At 43.3% G+C, this 16,026-nt stretch overlaps 1 protein-coding gene across 12 annotated transcripts in view; it reads left to right on the forward strand.

Moving 5' to 3' along the window:
* The window catches only part of SOX2 (SRY-box transcription factor 2), a 724,618-nt gene that overhangs the window by 544,868 nt on the left and 163,724 nt on the right, over positions 1-16,026 (forward strand). Inside the window, exon 2 of one of the 12 annotated variants that reach the window (XR_008318944.1) lies at positions 7,287-7,421. The exons of 10 other annotated variants lie outside the window; for them this stretch is intronic. The gene's annotated coding sequence lies outside the window, so the exon portion shown is untranslated. Of the gene's footprint in view, positions 1-7,239; positions 7,422-16,026 lie in introns of those variants that run through there. One more of the 12 variants, XR_008318950.1, reaches the window with a different exon arrangement.

Genomic DNA, 16,026 nt, shown 5'->3' on the forward strand with positions numbered 1-16,026 from the left:
ACTACAAGTCCCATCATTCCTGTTTGGACAGGGGCACAATTTCAGTGCTTGTCCTAGGCGCTATTTTTCCTCGTTACGCCTCTGCATGGTATAAGTGTGCACCTGCTGACTGGTCAGTGATTCCTGACAGAGGCCACTGATGTCACGATCAGTTCAGCACTTGGCACTGCCACATACGATGACAACAACGATGATGAATATTTATATGCCACTTTTTAACAGAAGTTCCCAAAGCAGTTTACATAGCGAAATAAAAATAAATCAAGATGTATCACTGTCCCCAAAGGGCTCACAATATAACGTGTATGCCTGTATGATACTTATCCACTCCCTATTGCCACCTCTGCCTTGCAGTGCCCACCACTAAAGGCATTCGTCATCAATTGCTGCTTAGCATCTAGTTCAGTAGCTTGAATTCAGAAGACCATAAGCAGTGTGCCATTCATGGAATGGACTTTTCTGCACCCTCCTCCATCCTGCAGTCCCCAGCAGCCCCTGAAAAGCCAGCCCTATAGGCATTTTAGTGCAACAAGGTTTAGAACAGGAGGAGGAGGAGGAACAACCTCCCATATATAATGATTGTTCGTTCAGTATTTTGAGGTGGGTGAAATTTAATTAAAAAACAATTCTAAGGCTTAGAAAACTTATCTTTTTTCTTAGTTTTTCATGTTTGTTTCTTTAAGGATGAAGAGCAATCGAAGAAATCCTGTCTCTTAATATTCAATCCATCAAACTCAGTAACATTAAACAAACATTTAAATTAACAATAAGCAGTAGGATAGCAACAAATAACTACAATACAACTAAGATGAATTAACTAACTCTTCATGAATTTTACAGACTATATATCAAAATCTTGCAACATATAAGGAAATTACATCATTCTGGTCAGACAGTAAATACTGAAGGTAAAATAAATCTGCATGGCCTGGAAAATGGACTAAAAAGCAAGAAATAATACAAGAACAAATATCCTTATAAAAATGACAGTAAAGAAGGGCATGTACCATAGGCCCCATTCGGACATAGCATGAGACCTGGGGTAGACAAAGGTGTGGTTAATCTGTGAAGCCGGGAATCATGCCACAGACGATTGACTAACTGCAGTTTAGCATCCTTTGGCTTCTGAGGAGAGGAGCCCCTTCCTCTAGTCCTCCCAGGCAGCATCCCAGCAAGCTCCATTCCACTTGCATCACCAGATTGTGGGCAAGGCATCAGCATGCTTGTGAAACTGCAACCATTAGCCATGATGTTAGAGGGGACATACTCAGCATGATCATGCCTTTTCTGCAGTATTTGCCTGCCCTTGGCAGGGCATAGACATTTTAACCTTTTCCTCATACTCTCACATCATTGTCTTCCACAGTTGGGGAGGAAGGATCCTGTGGGCCCCCTCTTTCCTCCCCTGGGAAGAGAGGAGTGGGCCCCTCTCTTACAACTTGTACTGGTTAAAGACAGAAAGGCACCTAGGTAATTTTGGAGCCTGGACCTAAAGGCCTTTGGAGCCCCCCCACCCCCCTGCCCACAAGTTAAGCATCATCATGCTCTGTCAGATGATCACACCACCCAGGACAGACTAAAGAGGATTTGGGGGCCCCCAGGGGCTGTGCAGGTCCTGGACTTCAGCCCCAAAGTCCAGGGGTAAGAGCACCTCTGGGTAAAGATAGACTGTACAAGTGCTCCCTCTACTTTCTCTCATATGTTCACAGAATGAGTTTTACTGGCAATGGCCATTTGTGACACACCTATACCAGCCCATTCTCCAACAGATATGTCAGAAGACGCATGGCCTCCCCATTTCTCTGGGAACTTCTTCTTTTTTTCCCTCCTCTCCCTGGATCCCCATCCCTATCCCATAAATGAATGCTTATAGATGGAGGGATGGATAGATGAGACTGCTAGGAATAGCTAGAGATTATTTAGGATTTACCTCTTTGATTTTTTGTGGTATTGTTCTTTGTTCTTTTTTCTTTTTCTTTTTCTTTTTCTTTCTTTCTTTTTTTGTACAAGCTGGTAGGGGAAGGGGGCCCCAGCCCCTTACCCTGGGTGTAATCATGCCTGGCTTCAGCCAAACCTCATGAGAAGAACCGTCTGTCTAGAGCAGGATTAAACCACACAAGAGATTCTTCTTGTGCGATGAACATGGATCCTGCCCCAGAGCAGACCACTCTCTCATGAGAGTGCCTGGTCATAGATACATGCATGTGGGTGGGAGGGCTTTTACCACCTGGTAAAAGTTCCACCAAAGCCCCAGGAAGGGTCCCTTGGCATAATCGCCCTTTAAAAGAATCTGGTCTCCCCGCAACACATCTCCATGATCGGTTTAGTTTCTCACGGTCACCTGATTAGTCGGGGACCATTCATTGTGTCCGGTCCCAGAGTGCCCCATAGTGGCTGGTTTGCATTCACTGCAGTGTTGAGCCCAACAGGTACTGATTAGCCTAGGATGTCAGATTCATCCCCAATCCCTCCTTGTCTGCCCACCCAACCCGAAACTGCTTGGACTACTTTGAAGTCTGAAATGTTTGGGTGCAAGGGTGGGGGGAAGGTGCGGAGTATGAGTTCTATTGTTAATCAGTGCTCTGGGAGCCCCACAACAATGGGGGCCCCTATAGTTGGAGGATTTACCTCATGACAATGCTGTCAAATGGAGAGTTGAAATACATTGGTATTTCTTTTTTCTCCAGTGGTCTGACCCTCTCATGAGAAGGTTAACTCTCCTGCTGGCAAGCCAGCATGAGGGCAAGAGTGTGTTGGGTCTTTCTCACTGCTTTCCCGGATCTGCTAGCCTAGTGGCACCCTTGGTTACAGTGAACCAAACCCCAGAATGGTTTGCCTGCCTTAATATACATATCCCTTCCTAGGAAGTCAATAAGATATGTTTCTGGATTACAAGAACTTCCATGGTCTGGCAACAGGTGTCTTCCCCCAGGATTCTTGGGCATGTTCCTCAATCTGATCCCCACCCCCAGTCCCACACCTTTGTGTACCTTAAAACCAAAGTAACTACACTCCATTTATACAGTAACATCTGCAAGCCCCAGGAATAGAGTTAGATTGGGTGTTGTCAATGAAAGGGCTCCTTGCAGGTGTGTCTAATCTTCTTTTATTTAAAGTGTGCTTTCCCCAATAACATTCCATCCCTTTAAATGCAGGAAGTGCAGATTTGGCTTTTTAAAAGCCAAATTCTGGGCTACAGCCCCAATTTCACATAGGTATACCCCTCAGGTTCTGGCAACAGTGCGCAGGGATGCAGCATCCCTGCTGCCAAGCAACAGGAAGAGGAGCAAGAAGATGGCAGAGAGAGGGTCATCAGCTCCAAGAGGTGGCCAGCAAGAAACACGGTCACCCTAGAACTCACACATTTATGGACTGCTCTGAGCTGTCTCTCTATGGTGGCAGAAGGAGCTTGCACATGGAACCCAGGTTATAGCAGTGGCAGAATTCAGACAACACAATGCTGCCTTCTAACCTCAGGTTTCAGCAGTGAAATGCACTACAAATAGAGGGTTCAAATTCAGGTTTGGGAGCAAAAATGGAGCTGCCGTTGTGTGATGAAACTGCAGTTTCATGCTTTTGGATGATCGCAAACTCAAACCTCTGGCTCATTTACCGATGGTTTCGTGTTATGTCCAAATGGGGCCAAAGAGTCAATGGCACCTACACCACAAGGGCAGAGCCCGGGTTTTTAAAACACTTTCCTTCTAATATGGCCAGAGGAAGCACATTAAAATGTGCTAGAGTTAAAGCTCTTCTAAATTTTGAGACTGTTATTTGATTTAGATATCTTGCTGGCCTTGAAATAAAAAGTTACTAAAAATACATCCGTTAGAGGGTAAGATTGTTCTAATTCCCCTTCCATGTACATCACCCTCTGAGCGGGGTCTCACAATCCGTGAGACCCGGTTTTGTCAAAACTGGGAGGAGAGCGGGCTAAGCTTGCTCTCCCCACAGACAAGCGCGCAGGGAGCCCTGGGCAGTCGGATTGGCTGCCCACACGATGGCCGGCTCTGAGATGGAGCCGGCGGGGAGCTCGGGGGCCACGTGGCCCCCGGAAGCCCCAGTATGCCCTGCGCAAGCGCGCAGGGCATACTGGGGATACCCCCGAGCCGGGAGGCTGTTTTTAAGCCTCCCGGCCGGGGGTCTACTCACGAGTAGCCGCAGCATGGAGCCGCATCACGGCTACTCACGAGCAGTTAGCCCGGGTTTGTGGAGCGCTCGCTCCGCAAACCCAGGCTAAGAGGTGGGTTACAGGAGTGGGTTAGCCGCTCCGGAACCACCAGGCTCGGCTGCGAGCCCGGTGGTTCTAATGATCACAAAAATTGGGCTAGGATTTTCCTAGCCCAATTTTTGTGATCATAAGAATAGCCCCATTGTTTAAGTGCTAACTTAGCTTGCTCAAAGCCCATTGCTATAAGAGCATCCTGAGAGAAGCCATAATAATACAATTTTGGTAGGAGAGATCTTTTCGGTTTTGTGTTAAAATTATTGACTAACATCAGTGGGATTGATACAACAGAATAAAAAGATAACCTTAACCAATAAGCAAAGATGTCTAAACATAACCCCATCTCCACCTTGGTCTACCAGCTTCCCAGTGGAGAACCACATTTGGTACACAGCGTGCTACTTGGAAAATGTTTCTTAAAATTTTTGATGGCACAGCCTCCAATGAAGCAAAATTGCCATAAAGACCAAACTGTGCACTATACAAGAACTGTGCTCAGCCTTTAGCTACAAATAACTTTATTTCTGCTGAAATAAATAGTGCATCTCTAGGGTAGTGAAAGAATTGTATGGCAGATGTCGATTTCTGGGCGTTAAATCCAAATGGGTGCTCCACCCACCAGAAGCTTGAAAAACTATGCTCAAATACTTAAAGACTTTAACTTGTTCAGTTTAATGTCCATTCAGCTGCTAAGTCTGAACTTTAGGATGTTTAGCAAAAGTAGGGATCTTAGTCTTAGGGCCCTTTCTCACGTGTAGTGAGACCGTGGCTGACACACAATTGCTCAAACGGGGCTAGGAGAGTGCTCACTCTCCTAACACCATTTTGAGGGGAGGCTTCGTAGGTGGTTTTGCTGCCATTGTGCCGCCAGGATTGGGCGCGCTCCTGGTGATTCACGTATGCAAGCAAAACTGGGGTGGGCTCCCTTAGCCCAGTTTTGCACATGTGTGTGAGTAGCCTTTTAGTGTAATTGATCTCTAAAGCTTCGTCATTGCAGAAAACATAATTCTCATTTTAGGCCAACTGGGGTCTGAGACAGCACAACAGCATCATCCGCATAAAGTAGTATTGCAACATGTTTATTTGCCAGTTTTGGAAGATGGTGTGTGAGAATATTTGGGTAAAATATCAGGGGATTATCTCTTAATATTTGATTTAGCTGTACAGAGAATTAAAGAGAACCCTTTCACTATCCACCTATCCTTAATCTGAAAAGATAGCTAATGTGTGTATTGGTTAATATTTATACTTTTGTTCTATAAAAATAATAGATTTTTCGCCTTTTCTCTCATTTTCCATCTTTAATTACTAAGTAAATAAAAAGTAGAAAATATTAAGGAGATGCAATTTCTTGGAATAGTGGATGTAGTGTAAGATCTGGACTAAACATGGCTTATTTGGTATAATTGCACTGGACTTGTAAAGTTCACCAATTGAGAAGCTCTTCCAGCACAAAATGATTAAGGAACAGCAGCAAAACTCCAAGGTCACTGGGAATATTCTTGGGGTATTCTTACGTGGCTTATCTTTGCTCACATGCCTAATTTTTTTTCTTTGTAAAGAATAGCCGCTTGCCGAGAAAGGAAGCCTTAGGCAGGCCTTGTGCCATCCCTTATTCAAGTTCTTTTATACTCCTCTTTTTAAAGAAGCTGTCAAGTTCTTTTTTGGTGGTGACAGGGAAGGCCAAATCTGCAATACAGGAAGAGAGGCAAAGAGAGAGAGAGAGAGAGAAACTTTTTGTGTTGATGTTTTACTAAGTGAGCTAAGGAGAATTTTAGAATCATGTAATTTACTCTGGAGGCATTTACTGTACATAGGCATAGTGATGGTAATTTCTTTCATTGTTGAAGTGAAAAGATAACCATCAATCAGTTGTCAATTGGTCAATTGCAGCAGTGATGAAAAGAAACTGGTAGGAACAATCACTTTCGGTGGCTACCTAGACTATTTGGGGTTTGGAGGAAAATGTGGGAACTGGATTATATAAAAATGGAATGAGCCTCAGAGGTCTGTGGAGGTCTGTGAAGAGTGGCGGGTTAAAATGCAAGGCAAACAATTTGTTCAAAGTTCAGAGAGGTATGATACTTATTCTAAGCATCGTGAACAAGGAACACTCTTCCAGTGAGAAAAATAGGGCTGCCAAAGCAAAGAGACATTCAGCCGAGTTATGAACTGGAACAATTATTTGCAAAATTTAGGATTCTGAATATTAAATGCATCCGTATGCTCCATAAGCTTGCCAGGGATCTAACTGGATATGCCATTGAATTTAAAAGGAAACAGAGCTTGCTCTAGAGTGTCGTGATTAATGTAGGAATAGCCACGTTTCCTGCTGCAGATGGAAATAACAGGAAATCTCAGATCACAGAAGGGCAATAGTTGGGTCTCAGCATTACTGAGAAAAACAACTTTTGAATTCCTGACTTCATTAAAGCTTCTTGACCTGAACGCACTCATGTGAAGATTGTCCTGTGTTGGTGCTTTCTCAAACAATAAGTTGGCATAGTGGCATCAAAACATAGAAAGAGATGAGAAATGAGCATTTATTACCTTTATTTATCTGTTTATAAACATATTTTTTCATGTTAATCTTCCTTGAGTTGAGTTGTCTTCTTTTCCCTTTTAAAAAAAATTCAAAAGGAGTTGTCGCTTGACTGATGTGGAAGGTTTTTACATTTTATTTTATTGTATTTCATTTTATTTTGCTGTGGTAGGTTAAAAAAAGGATTACAGGCCCACCAGAAGGAAGAGATAGCATCACTTTGTAATCCAGCCCATGGTTTCCTAGATACCGTATTGTCTCTTCTGTTCCGCTATGTGAAAAATGTTGAATATCAACAATGGGTTTCAGTGCTGTATTGTTGAGTTTTGTATGAACTAATCTAGCTTCACTAAAAAAAAGAGAGAGAGAGAAAGAGAAAAGAAAGAAAGAAAAGAGGGGGGGAAATCTAGAGCTTTGGACAAAAGTCTATAGCCAGAGCATTCGTAATTCCCCATGCACAAGAGCTGACTGTGTCTCTGGGAAGACATTTTACTCCTTTGCTTTCTTCTTTCTTAGAGTTTTCTAGTCCTTCTGTCAGGTGATCCTTACCTATTTGAATTTCACCTGTCCCGGGCACTGTACTTGAGAAAATTCTGCGACTTGTCAGCTGGTGTAGGTCCCATAAAGACAGCTCTGTTCAGGGTTTGAAAGGTAAGCTTTTGCTTAACTCCTCTGCTGCCTTTACTTATGGGATGCCAACCTGATTGGCCTAGCTGTGGAACTTTGCCACCTCTCTCTGGTTTGTTAGCTGGCATAGCAGCTGTTCTAGTGTATCCAAAAAGACGTCTATATGAAAGTGGAATATAGAATAGGGGGAGAGTGGGGATGCCTGAGATTAAATGTACCATGTTCTCATATTGAGCAATGAATAACTTCTTGTCACTAAACAATTCAAAGTGGCTGTTGTATCACCTGCAAGGAGGCGCTTTGATAGCACAGGTAGGCACACCTTTGTGTGCATAAAGTTAATGGAGAAGTGTAGAGATCAGGTTGGCTGATGCTACATTTCTTACAAGGAATATTTTTTGTTAAAAACCTGCCTTTCCAGCTGCCTATCCAGCCTTTAAACAGTGCACTTGTGTTTTGTTTTGTTTGCCATTTGTAGACTGTGAAGCTGGGAGTTTTGGATATTTTGATTACTGCTGGTTGGTTGTGGAGGGTGCATGATATTTGAAGTTATTTGGGTGGAGGATAACCAATAAGATTTTGGGTCAGATCATTGTGTCAACCTTTTGAAGAATGTTTTGTTTCATCCATCAAATCATATCCTTTATTAATTTTACTAAGCAGCCTACTAGGGAGCAATAAACAAGACCATTTGCCAAGTCAGTAAGGAGTTACTTTAAGCATTTCAGAAACATAGGTACAATATTTTGGGGAGGTTAGAATGATACCGGAATCTTGACCAATTAAAACTTAGCTACTGAGAGAGGTACATTGCAAGAGATCTGCCCCCCCTCTCCCCCCCCCACACACATTGGGAATACAGTATACAAATACTTGATTTGATTATTTATTTGCCAGATGCATGGGGACCCTGTTAAGTTTAGCTACAATAAATGTTTACGCCAACAAATACATGTCTTCGTTCAAACTAAGTGAAGTCATCATGTTTAGAATTTTGCATCTCTGGAACTGCAGATTGGTGGAAGAGGGAAAGGGAGTCAGCATCTGCAGTTACGAGGAAACATCATAATGAAATCCTCATCACCATAGTTTCATGCTGGCAGCATACAAGCATCACTTGTTGTCACGAAAGGTTTTTGAAGAGGGCATACTGCTGGTCTATACGATCCACTTCTTGTCCTAAGCAGCCTTGTTCTTTCAGTCTCCCCCCCTCCCGCCTTGTACCCCTGGAATTAGAGGCGAGGGCAGATGATGATTTCTTAACCTCTGCATTTAGTGCCAAGCAATGATGTGCTCCCTGTGAAACCATTTCTGACCCTCTGCTTGGAGTAGTGAGCTTGAATTTTTCCCCTTCCTTGCCCATCATTGTCAGTCAATTATAGGATGGAACTGAACCAGAAAATCTGGTACAGTCTGGCAATTAGTACAAAGGGTTTCCAGTCTAGTGTAAAGACGGAGATGCAAGAGCCCCAGCAGCTAGAGAAATAGTTTTGATTGGCCATGGACATTGCCTTTTAGTGCTGCTTGGTTACTTTCTAAAGATACTGGCTCCTACCCTACAGGTCTTCTCCTTCAAGAACTACATTATGGGCCTACTTTGGAGATGTCTTTTTTGGTGGGCTTCCCCCCCCTTTTTTAGCTTCTACATCTCCCATTTTCAAACTGTCATTTTAACCCATCAAACAGACACATTTTGACTTGCACAACAAAGAACCAAGTTATCAACATTCACAGAAACTGACATTTTTAATTCAGGCTTCATTATGTCTTTGATTCATGACAGTGAACTACAAAGACATTTAAAGTTTTTTTCTCCTGTATTATTTTTTTCTTTTAAGTCCCGCATTTGGGATGTTTGTCTTTCTCCTAGCACTCGTATTTCCTTTTCTACCTTTATCCTGTCGTAATATATAATTAGCACTATCAAAACCATCAGCTATTATCCACTGTGACTTTTGACCTTTGCTTTTATCTCTCCAGTGGTTCCCCCCCCACCAAATAAATTGCACCGCATGTTTTAATTGGTTATTTTAAATTTACCAAATATTGCAGAGACCGTGGAATTCATGTCACTAATGTTTGTGTTTTAAGAGTTCATTGGGAACAATTTGGAACTAAGTCTATTAAATTGCAGAATAAAAGTAAACATAAAACTATAATACTGTAAAATAATATGTTAAGAATGTAAAGAAGATAAATAGTAGAGCTATAGCATTTGTATTACCACAGAATTATTTCAATAAATAATGCTGACAAGTATAAAATAAAGCTTTCAATTTAGCTAATAATGAGTTCTCTATTTTCAAATTATTAGTGAGTGAAATTTTCTGACTGATGTATTGAACAAGACCCAGAATAGGGCTGAAAACATAGTACTTAATACTTCACCTAGATTTTGGTACTTAGAAAAATTCCTTTGGCAGCCAAATCCAGAGAGAAGTTGTACATACATCTGGAAATGTATTGTGGTTGAACAAGTAAGTTCTCTTGTTTTTTATTTGGTAGCTATGGTATGCATTTAGAACATACTTGCTCATAGTAAGCATATTTGTGGCTTTTGTTGAGTTTTTTGCTTGCTCATTTTTTGCATTTCTGTTATGCAGGGATCCTTGAAAAGTGCTTCAAACATATGATAACAAAATAGTCCATTCAGTAGTTCGATAGCTGCTTTTGGTTTGTCAGTGTCTAGGAACCTAATGATAGGATGACAATAATAGTGATGATGAGATTAAAGTGCTGCCCACTTCAATTGGTGCTCCTTGTTTCTGTAATTAGAATTATAGGACTGGAGGACTGGAATATCCCTGAAGGGCATCTACTTCAATTCTGTTATCATCAGGATCGTTTATACCCGAATATGCCAAATAGAGAAGGCCACATTATAGAATACTGCAGTCAACAATAATCCAGATTATTGCATGCTTCAAGAAGGACAACAGCGTCATGACTGAGATACCTGTAGGACGTGAACCAGTAGTGGCTGATATCCTGACTAATGCAGCACACATGCAGCCAAAGGAAGCTGGCATGCAGTGACTGCATTCCCGTTTCAGAAGCACGGGTGCTCACATGCAGGGGGAGGTGGTTTTGCACTGATCTCCCCTTCCCTTGGAAGTGCTTTGTGCATCCAGCAAATATGTCTCTGAGGGATGCACGACCCTCAGGGATATATCTGCAGGTTATACAGAGCACTTCCATGGAAAGGTAGGTAGGTGAATATCACTCCCCTGTGCATTAGTGCCCATGCTGCTGAAGCAGGAGTGCAGCTGCTACACGTGTACTTCTTTTGTTTGCTCATGTGCAGCATTAGGATGTTGGTCATTTTTTAAATAGATGGCTGCCATTTTGTTTTCTTCTCATGCAAGTAATTGCATATTGTAATGTTACAACTTCTTGTTACAAGTTACAACTTCTCATGTTGTAATTGCCCTCTGGATATGAGTCCTGCTCAGGGGTAGTAATAATAATAATTATTATTATTATTATTTACATTTTATATCCCGCTCTTCCTTCAAGGAGCCTAGAGCAATGCACTACATACTTAAGTTTCTCCTCACAACAACCCTGTGAAGTAGGTTAGGCTGAGAGAGAAGTGACTGGCCCAGAGCCACCCAGTAAGTATCATGGCTGAATGGGGATTTGAACTTGGGTCTCCCCAGTCCTAGTCCAGCACTCTAACCACGACACCACGCTGGCTCTGATAATGACATCTGGTTTTATTAGAAACTAGTGGATTTGCAGCAAAGCTGAACTGCTATCAAATGTGTCCACAGGTAGCAGATGATGAAACAATTCCAGTGGGAGCTTGCTGCAACCTAGGCGGGTAAACCCTACTAACAAGTAATCATAGGCTAACAGCTGCATTAGCTTAAGAGTGTGGTAGAGTTAGTTAAGTGGCACCATTTTCTTTAGTTGGGTGGCACCCAGGGTGGATTTGATTTAAATCAAACTGATTTAAATCACGATTTAAATCACGATTTAAATCACTAGCAGGGTGGATAAAAATAAAAAAAATCCGATTTAAATAAAAAAATTTTTGATTTAAATAAAAAAAATCCGATTGTGTGCTGCATTTAAATCAAATCCACCCTGGTGGCACCACTATCTTAATGAAGTATTCTCATAAAATCATGATGACACTCTGGCATACTTACTGAGTCTTAACTAATGTTAACTAAGCTTGTTTCCCCACTGTAGTTTCAGTTAATCTCAGGAAAGATGAAAGCTAAGGGAGTTCACCCTGGGGAAAAAAATTGTATGGGTCCCCATCAGTTGGGTGGTGGACCCAACATCTTCTGTTAGAGCTTTGCAATCATACCTGCTTCAGATGTATTGGTGGGGATTGGGGGCTGCCCAGCCCCCAGAAATTCCAGGATGCCCCATGCGAGTGCACGGGACATTCTGGGGAGACCCCTGAGGCTGGGAGGCTTGTAGGAGCCTCCCAGCCGGGGGTCTCCTCATGAGTCACCGCAGCACAGAGCTGTGCCGTGGCGACTCATGATCTATGAAACGGGTTAGTGGATTGTGCATTCTGCTAACCTTGTATAAGGGTGGGAGCAGTTAAGGAGGTTTGCTGCCAGGAGCCACCTGGTTCCCAATGCCGCACACGACCTCCGAAATCCAGGCTGGGCTCCCCTAACCCAGTTTTCAGAGGTTGTGAGACTAGCCTCAAGAACTAAGCTAACCTGGAACCATTTATGACCAAGTACAGCACGGGTTGTAGCCCTGAGAGATACAACTCTGGGAAACCTTTTTGGAAAATTCAGAGGCGGGTCTCACAGTCAGAGAGACCCACCTTCAGAGGGTTAATGGGGACCCTCTCTGAATTAGCCTGCTTTCCCTGCAGACGGGAAGGGAGGCAGCCCTGAGTGGCCGGATCGACCACCCACATGACTGCCGGCTCCGTTACGGATCTGGCAGGGGCTGGGGGGGTCGGGGACTGTGCGGCCCTGGAAGCTTCAGCATGCCCTGTGCGAGCACGCAGGGCATGCTGGAGAGACCCCCAAGCCGGGAGGCTGCTTTTAAGCTTCCCAGTCAGGGGTCTACTTGTGAGTTGCTGCAGTGCGGGCCTGCACTGTGGCAACACAGAATCAAAAAGCCCGGATTAGTGGAGCGCTCGCTCCACTAACCTCAGCTGAGACGAGCATTCCATCGGGTCACCCACTTTGGTGAGACCGGGCTTGACTGAGAGCCTGGTGGTTCTCATGGACATACAAAATCGGGCTAGGCTCCCTTAGCCATATTTTGTATGACCGTGAGAATAGCCTTACAGTCTCTTGAGCACCAGTCCTCTCAGAGCACACAGCATTCCATGCCTCTGAAGTTAGCATCCTTCAGAAGACAAGCGTCTTTGTTGAGGACGGCCAACACTGACATCTTGAAAACTGGGCACAATGTAGTTATCAGAGATATATCAGACAAGAAATGATCCTGGGTGAACTCTGATATGATTGTGGTGATCTGCACCTTTCAGAAAGCTTACCGCCACATTTCGTGCATTCTGAACAATTTAGAGCAGTGGTTCCCAACCTGGGGGCCTCCAGATGTTGCTGAACTACAACTCCCATCATCCCCAGTCACAATAAATTGTAGCTGGGCTGATGGGAGCTGTAGTTCAGCAACATCTAAACCACTTATTTAGAAGATTAAGAAGTTTCCATGGCCCTATCCTGTCTAGCAGATAAAGAGATCATTCACACCATCAAAAATGGAGGCTGTTCTCAGGCGCAGTCTAACAGGCTAGGGAAGCCCAACCTGAGTTAGGCTGTGCATGGGGACCATCAGGATATTGATAGGGTGCCCCCAACACTTTTGGTATCAGGTAGGTATTGACACGATATTTTACTGATAATCCTTATCGAAAGCCAGCTTGGAGAGAAAGGATCTCAAACTCGGCTGCCAACCTGATTTTTATATACTGCACTCCTGAAATTGGGATGGGGAGGCCAAGCTAAACTTCTGGGATGCACACATTTGGCCAGTGTGTGCTCTCTTGGGGGTTACCTTGGCTCCCCAACCCCCATTTTTAGGGTTGCAGTTCTTAAAGTCCATGAGGCAGGTCTCACGATCAGTGAGACCCGCTTTTGCTGGTTTTGCAGGGAGAGTGGGCTAAGCTGTGGCAGAGCCAGTGGGGGCTGGGGAGTTTGGGGGCTGCGTGGCCCCCCGGAAGCTCAAGTATACCCTGCGCGAGCACGCAGGGTATACTGGGGAGACCTGCTTTTCAGCCTCCTGCTGGTGGTCTGCTCGTGAGTTGCTGTGGCTACTCACGATCCCAAAACCCGGGTTTGCGAAGCACTCACTCCGCAAACCCTATTTAAGGTGCGGGCTACTTAAACGGGTTACCCGCTCAGGAACCACCGGGCTCGCAGCCGAGCCCGGTGGTTCCCACAGTGGGATGAAATTGGGCTAGCAGAGGCTAGCCCGATTTCATCCCATCGTGTAAATAGCCTCTATGTCTACAGCTGGTTTGGAGAGACTTTTGGAGAGGCCTGACCTGGGCTTTATGCACTGCAAACCTGAAATTGGGGGTGGGGGCAAAATAACCGCCTAGAAAGCACCCACCAGCCCAGTGCATGCTTCCTGAGGGTTACTGTTCCTCTCCCCTTATTTTGGGGGTGCAGTCATTAAAATCCAGCCTGAAGCCAGCTTGCAGAGAAAGTCTCTTCAAGCTGTGGGGCTGGTTTTGTTCCAATATTATTATCAAAAGTAGAAGGATTTCGGACAGGACAGCAGGGATTTTAGTCAGAATTCCTACTATTGGGGCACCCTGCTATCATATTGGGCATCCTTCTGATAATGCCAAATAGTGGGCATATCGGTTTGATATTCATATCAGACTAATATAATTGCATAGCCCTAGTATCTACTGTCTTTGCTAGCTGTGAAACCTCAGGTAATAAGGATAACAACAACAACAATAGCAACAACAGTAGCAACAACAACAATAACAATGGTTAAGAAAACTAAACAAACTAGATCTTGTTGAAATAGGTAACTCAGATTAATGAGAAAGCAGAAATTGTATGTGTTATTCTAGTGTTCATTCCAATATCATATAAACATATTCTAATTTTGATTGGTACATAGGAAGCTGTCATATACTGAGTCCGACCAATGGTCTATCTAGCTCAGTATTGTCTTCACAGACTGGCAGTAGCTTCTCCAAGGTTTCAGGCAGGAATCTCTCTCAGCCTTATCTTGGAGATGCCAGGGAGGGAACTTGGAACCTTTTGCTCTTCGCAGAGCAGCTCCATCCCCTGAGGGGAATATCTTACAGTGCTCACACTTCTAGTCTCCCATTCATATGCAACCAGGGCAGACCCTGCTTAGCTAAGGGAACCACAAGACTTGTGCTTGCTACCCCAAGACCAACTCTCCTCAGTACTGTTGCCACATTCAAGATCCTTAAACACCAGTCAAATATTTTGGTGAAGATGATTTATTCCAGTAAGGACAATGCTAATTTAAGATGCCATTAACATACAAAGTATGAAATCCATATCAGAAGCTTCAACCAGATATTTCAGATTTTCTAATAATGGCATGGTTGGGTCCATAAACCAACTGATATTGAAGTATCAATTTATGGAATTGTTCTATGGGCATCCCCCCAATGTTCTGGATAAAAATCTGTTTTCTTAGCAACATTCTAAAGACTCGCTACATCAGAGGTTTGTATTAAGAGCTTGATACCATTGATAAGGTATTTTAAAATAATAATAATAATAATAGTAATAGTAATGCACTTATTAACTAACAAACAGCTTCCAGTTGAACAGAAAGGAAATTGCCCAAACACCAGAGGCACAAAAGACCAGCTGCTGATTGACAAAATGATTTTAGAAAACTGCAAGAGAAGAAAGACAAATCTAAGTGTTGCATGGATTGACTACAAGAAAGCCTTCGACTCATTGCCTCACACATGGATACTAAAATGTTTAGAAACAACTGCTGTCAGCAAAAACATTCAGATATTTATTTTAAAAAGCAATGAGCATGTGGAGTACACAGTTAACAATCAATGGCGAGACACTTGGACAGGTTAGCATTAGAAGAGGTATTTTCCAAGGGGACTCACTATCCCCTCTGTTGTTTGTAATCACCACGACTCCACTTTCACAAATACTAAACAAAACAGGCCTCGGATACCAAACATCTAAAACATCAAGTCAAATCAACCGTCTGCTGTACATGGACGAACTGAAGTTGTATGGAAAGTCCCAGTCAGAAATCAAATCACTGCTAAACACTGTCTGTTTATTCAGTAGTGATATAGCAATGGAGTTTGGACTAGACAAGTGTGCTGCATTAATAATGAACAGAGGGAAAATAAGAAAAACAGAAGGAATAGAACTGCCCAATGGAAGCAACATCAAGAACCTGGAAGAGAAAGAACATTACAAATACTTGGGCATTCTCCAGGCTGATAACATCACACACACTGAAGTTAAAAGAAAAATTGGAAGTGAATACATCAGGAGAGTTAGAAAAATCCTCAAGTCCAAACTCAATGGCGGGAACACCATACAAGCCATAAACACCTGGGCTATACCTGTTATCAGATACACTGCAGGAATAATAGACTGGACCCAGGCAGAGCTAGAGACGCTAGATCGTAAGACCAGGAAAA

This window comes from Hemicordylus capensis, chromosome 3 (assembly GCF_027244095.1).
Source record: "Hemicordylus capensis ecotype Gifberg chromosome 3, rHemCap1.1.pri, whole genome shotgun sequence".
Taxonomy (NCBI): domain Eukaryota; kingdom Metazoa; phylum Chordata; class Lepidosauria; order Squamata; family Cordylidae; genus Hemicordylus; species Hemicordylus capensis.